Source organism: Patagioenas fasciata, chromosome 13 (assembly GCF_037038585.1).
Source record: "Patagioenas fasciata isolate bPatFas1 chromosome 13, bPatFas1.hap1, whole genome shotgun sequence".
NCBI classification, from domain to species: domain Eukaryota; kingdom Metazoa; phylum Chordata; class Aves; order Columbiformes; family Columbidae; genus Patagioenas; species Patagioenas fasciata.
Genome location: NC_092532.1, coordinates 19931734 through 19938349, shown reverse-complemented (window position 1 = coordinate 19938349; position 6616 = coordinate 19931734).

The following is a 6616-nucleotide window of genomic DNA, read 5'->3' as shown; positions in this document are numbered from 1 at the left end:
GTCTGACATTTTAAACTTTACTAAAATAAAATTACTAGTTTATTAAATTAGTTGTCAAATAGCCTGTTAATCTGTGTAATAAGATGTGCTTCTCATTGTGATGTGACAAAGCTTTATCTAAGCTGCTGGCGTGTGTAACAGATAATGTGATTCTATCTCACTACCTGAGAAATCTCCCTGCTTGCATTGGTCCATATTCAGGAATTTAGCTTTCTAACTGTTTTTTTTTAACAGTAGAGCTATAACTCTGGTAACTTTATTCCATTAGCTTTACTGAAGTTGAGAGTCTCCATGACTTAGAAGCTGAGTGGTGTATAAGCTGAATCAAAATAACTCACAACAACAGATTTGGGGGTGAAAAAGAGAAGGATAAGCTATTCAGCCTCACTGGCTTCTGCTCCTTAAATCATTAATGTTAACAGCATCAGACAGTACCCAAATGATTTCTCAAAGTTTGGGATGCTGCTGTCCAAGAAGATACACATAATAGCTTCTCAGGGCAGTAGATGACTGTTAATAAGGCCAGATTGCAAAATATTCAGTATTAACCAGGTACTGTATCTTAGATGGGGTACTGCTGCAGGACACTCACTGGTTTGGTTAAGTTTTAGAGAAGCATCAAGTAATTTTAGCGATGCATCATCAGTTGGTTTGCAGCATGAAAGGCAGTCTAGAATTTATAGAAGAAATTACATCGTGATGTATTTCGGAGATGTAATTGTGCCGCTTTTGCCTGGGCAGTAAGTATATGGCAAAAATTGTCCTAGAACCTTCCTGTAAAATACTTCAAAGTGAATGATTTTTAATATATTTTCTTTACACAGGCTGCTTCTATAGAACATACGACAGGCTGTTCATATAGTGTCAGCTGTTCTGTTCTTGTTGTTTGGCAATACTGAATAAACCACTAAAATGCAAACTGCTTCTGTGCCAAATGAAAAACTGCTTTTCAGAACTGATGGAATATGAATGTCCTTAATTGGCTATTAGTCACCAACATGGCATTAATGTAGAATTTTCCAACTTAAACTTTGTCTCTCCCTTGGGGGCAAATTATAAATCAAAGCATTTATTAAGCTCTCAAGTAATTTAAAAAGCAAAAGCAAGCCACTTTAAAATTGACGATTTGTTCAAGTCCTAATAGCAGTTACATTGGTATAGCAGTAAGTGTAGTTGGAAGATACAAGATTTAAATGTTAAAATGGAGAAGAAATTCTTCCCAGTGCCTTAGTTTGGCAACCCCGATGTAGGCTCTGTCTTCACTAACAATTTTTGAGCCAGGCTCATTGAATAAATCTACAAATTGCTATTTGCAGTGATACAAATTGGCTCTTCTGTCACACAGTGTTCTCTAGTTTGTTTATACTGAATCAAATTTCCGTAGCAGATAAGCTTTTCTGGCTGCTTTTCATAGTAACAATTCATTCTTGACACTAGTGGTTTTTGTTTACTTAGTGAATTTGAGTACCATATATGAAAAGGATAAGAAAAATAGAGGGATATTTTAGAACAGTTGAATGCAGCTGAGAGTGTATCTAGTACCTGGCTTTGAATGCTGTTAGTTCAATGTCCCTTTGCTGCAGTGGAGCATGGAAAGGAACATTGACCACCAATGACATAAAACAGTTAACTAGAGATTCATTAAGCTGCTCTGACTTACAGTGAAGAAATTTGTAATGACTTTCCCACAATCCCACTGTTAATTAGAAGAAAAAAAAAAAGGCAGAAGTGCAGCCTATCTGATTCTCAAAGCATCTAGAGAATCGCCCTTAAGGGGTGATCGATAACCATTCAGGAGAAAGAACTACGGGGCCATGATGACAGACAGCCTTGGACCTTGGACCAGGCGTTTCTTAAACAACTTCATGCAGTAGATCACAATGTAATGTTTGTAGCAGTTCTATGTGACATTTTAATTTTACTTTAAGAAACTGTTTCATTGTTGAACTGCAGAGGGAGATGCATGCTTTCCTGGCCTGGTGACTCCGACAGCTGGCGAGCAGATTGATGTGCCATTTCAAATTCTGACATTTACGACAAAGACCTCTTGCTAACCATTTATTAGAACCCAGAAGATAAAACAGGCTTGTGTTCAGTTCGTATCTACCATTGATATTATCTGCTTCAAGCCATATCTCTACTGCCTCAAAACTGTAAATTTGGATTAGAAAACTGAATAAACATTGACTTAAGGAAAATAAATTTGGGGTTTTTGCCATGTTCTGTTTCTGTGCCTATATGTAGTGATGTTTTCTTCTCTTTGCAGTTATAAGGACAAGAAGCCTTCAGTTTTGTGCATCTGAAATACTGAACGTGCAATAAAGCAGAAATTAGGATCAAAGTAATACAACAAATCTTACACAAGTCAGTCCTCTGTTTTTTGCTTGACTGAGATTATTTCTGGGCTAGTGTCTAAGCAGAATGATTACAGAGAACATACACCTACAGACAAAGGACTAGGAGGGGGAGGCAATTTAATGCTTTGATTTGGAGGCCTTGATTCTTTTTTTAAGGGAGGAATGGGATGAAGTAAATAAATGTACTCCTAGATATAGCTTAATATCAGTTAAGAGAAGAAAACTGCTGTTTAGATACATGTCATTATCTTTGTCTTTTTCATTAGCATCCTTCTTCACTGACGTGAGAAAGTGAGAAATTTTCAGTGTGATTTCCTAAAGAAGAGATACTTACGGAATTGTTCTGCCGGTCCTCTCCAGCAACGTTTGAAGCTATTTGCAAACAGTAAGTAATGACATCAGTGATCTCAAAGCTGCTGCAACTCTAGAGGTAAGTGGAGGCAGACTAGGAGAAACAGAGCCATGGAAGTGCCTCTGTGGTGGCATGTGGCCTCTCTAGGTGTGATGCTTACACACCTGCCTGCTGGTGGGTCTGGAGGCAAGTCCACATAGCATCTGCTGCATTTCACACATCAAAGCACTGATAACGGGAGGTAGCAGGAGGGTGCTGGGGAAAAGCATGTAACTAGCCGCTCAGGAAGCTGTCAGGAGCTGTGGATGTTACAAAGGGGACAGAGAGACGCTGCATGTAGGTGGACCTGGGAGAGAATTAAAGGTGATGTAGAGGAGGAGTGCCAGAGACAGAAGAGCATTGACAAGTCTATTGAGGGGTGTAGGTGAATACAGGGGGAGGAACCTGGAGGTACTGTATGTAGTGGCTGAGGACTGGGGCAAATCCTGTAGCAGTGGGAGAGCTCTATGGGACAAAGGGAATGTAGCATAACTGAGGATTTGCAGAGGAGGTTACAAGCTGGAGAATGCAAAGGATGCAGATTAGAGACCTGTAGGAGACTGGCCTTCATTAGTTCCACTGCTTAAAGAACAGCTCTTCTTGCAAATTTGTTGGTTATTTTCAGTTAGCAAATGTTATCTCTGTAATACCATTTTATATGGAAAATACCTTGAAATGTAAATGTAATTTATGTTCTCAACAACCCAATGTTCTCTTTCTTCTGAAATGATGCATCTCATCAGAGCTGAAGTGCACTGTACTGTCAGGTCGGGAGGTCGGTGCTCATAGTCCACCTCATTTCTTCAAAGGGTATAAAGAGGTGCATACAGTTAGTCTGATACTTTTCACCAGCCCAGAATAAGGGGCCATGTGTGTAGCCATCTGACCCTCATGCAATGTTTCTATTTCTTATTAAATGCACTAATCTTATCTGATTTATTTGCTGGATGATGGTTTGCAGTATTGCAATCAGGACTTTTTATGACATCAAGATAAAATTTAGCTCTGCAGAGTCTCAAGTTTGTTTTTATATTTCCAAGTCTCTGAAATAAGCTATATAACCTAACATCTCTTTAAAAGTACTAAGGCTGGCCAACTGAATTATATATTTATGCAAAGGTAGTGGCTGCTGTTAAGCTAACCGATCGTATTTGAATGCAGTGATTATGTCTTGTGATTGCAAGGAAGTGTGACTAAGGCCATGTGCAGTTTGCAAAGTATGAGCCAATAAACTGCTTTGGCCAGAAGTGCTATTATCTGAAATATGTAAGAGAAGTGGAAGATGAAGCTATAAAAGAAATAAGATACATAAATGGTGTATTAATCGTAAGTGCTTGGACATATGTTGTCTGTCTGACATAGCACGTTCACAAAGTGCCTGTTGTGACTGGAATTTTACAGGGTCTGTCCCAAGCTGTGTTTGTGCAGCATGGTGAATAGCTGCATTTGCAATGAATAAGAAGAATGTAAAAAATGTTAAATAGTGTTTTATTGCAGATTTAGAATGAGAAATGACCTGCAAGCCTGAAGAGTAGTGTCAGACAAAAATATTTTAAATAGTTGTGCCTAGCAAACATAGCTATTCAAATACAATGTGTGCTGTCTACCAGAAGATGGTGCCCTAAAACACATTCAATAATTTCAGTTTTTAAAAGCTGGGATCAATTCTAAATGAGTATTTTAAAAACACGTCAGAGCAAGGTGATTCACAAGCGTATCACCCTAGTCCAAATACATAGTAATATCCAAACTTCATATTCCAAAAAGCTTGCTTAAAGTTATCACAATACAGATTAACATGTAGGACATGGACAAGCAAAACAAAGCAATATAGACAACAATACAGCTACCACTTCAAAGAAAATAAAAACTTCAGTTTCCCTCCCAAAATAAAAACATTCCTCAGCATGATTTTTATATGTTTTTTACAAGTGGTTTGTTTGTTTGTTTAATCAGGCTTAAAATAGATCAGAGGAAGCATAAACATTACATTATTCACCAAGAAACTGATCCGTTTTAAAACTGGAAATCAGAGCGGTAAATCCCTGAGTAATAATGTCTTATTTACCTTGTGAACTTCAAGGTGCAATTTCATTGTTTTCTTAATGTTGAAGACGAGGGAAATTGCAAAAAATCAGGGAGCATCCAATTCTCTAAGCAAGCCTGTGGAGCAGCTTCAAATTGTTAAATTGATGAAGCGAGACAAAGAACTCCCTCTTGCATTGTGTTAGTAAAACCACGTCTGATATAACATACGCTACAAGAAATCAGTGGCATTTTTGCCGTTGTCTCTAATAGGGGTAAAGTTTCACTGATGAATTCTTACATTTAGAGATTCTCCGCTTTGTTGGTAATAAACTGTTCGCAATTCAGGGAGACAAAATCCCCAGCAGACCATCAGGTCTCGCTGCCCGTTGGCTTGTGCAGCATTTCCTTGAAGGCACTGGCAATTAAAAGAAACAGGAGTGCACTGCCTGGGAGGCCCAGCCAGCTGATATTCACAGATCAATAACTCCACCTGGCTTTTTTGCTCCCTTTAGGTCTTAGACAAAGGGGTTTATTTAACAGAAGCAGCTGGCTTTCCTCAATATCTGATCTACTGATATAACTTAAAATCAGGCACAAGGATTACCACACCAAATTAAGAAATGAAGTTTGGCTTTTATAATACTCAATGACAGCTCTTGTACTCCTAGTTGTGCAAGTGTGAGTCTTTTGGCAATATATACATTTTAATGCTGGTTGTTAAAATTAAGCAAATACGTTTTTAAAAAGTGGGGAGACAAATATGTCAGGATTGTCAGCCAGTAATTGACCAGTACTATGGGGTTTCTTGTATATAACAGTAAGGAGAATGATGAAGCTACTGATTACAGAAACAGCAGCTTTCACTTTGCACTTTTTGTTTGCACGGCCCAGCACAGATGGTCCTCTATGAGAAATGCAGCAGCGCTTGAGTGTGCTGTGTATCACTGCAGACATATTTATTTCACCCATGTGGGCTACATCTGTGGCCAGTGTGGATAAATGTTCACTATGTGCATGACAGACCTACGATTTACTGGTGAAGAGCAGGTCTGTAGTATTGCCCCTGCAACAGGGCTGAGATGGGAGCGCTGTGCAGGGATAGTCCAGCCCAGGGCTGCAACACGCCTGGCTGGGCCTGGCTTTGAGGATTTACTGACTGAGCACAACTTTCAACAGTAAAAGTGATGTTGATCATCTGATCCACATTGCTTACTAAAAAGGGCTGTTTCCTTAGATTCACCAGATTCTCTTGGTCCTCAGTGTGTTTTTCCCGTGAGTTCATATTCAACAAAGCACATGCTCTGATGACTTAACCTACCAAGAGGCTTACCGCAGAAACTTGCTACCTGTCGGCAGCAGAGAGAGCAGAGAACTGTTCTGCACTAAAAGGTGGAACAAGGGCAGATTTGTGGCTCAGAAGGACAAGCTCTTGCTGTGGCTTATGCTTCTGACTTCACGCAGCATCAGCTCTGCAGTTTGTGCTGTAAAGACAGCTGCTCAAAGTGCTTCCTTGCACAGCCCCCCAGATATGTCCTACCCGCTGATAGATTACTAGAAAGTAAACTAATGTTGTAAAGTTGGTGATGTGAGGTTTTTTTAATCAAAAGCTTAAAATAGAGTAAATTACTTTTTTCTTTACATGTGCTCTGATGGATCAAGTTCCCAGGTTGTCCATGAGCCACTCGTAGTTTCTCAGGAAGACAACTTTATAAAAATTGGCAGTAAGCAGTTCAACATCCATAACAGGATAGATCATCCTAGTACAGGCCCCAGGAATGACTGACGCAGCTCTGCGCAGGTACGCTTGCACCATACCCTACTGTTCCACAAGTACTAAGCT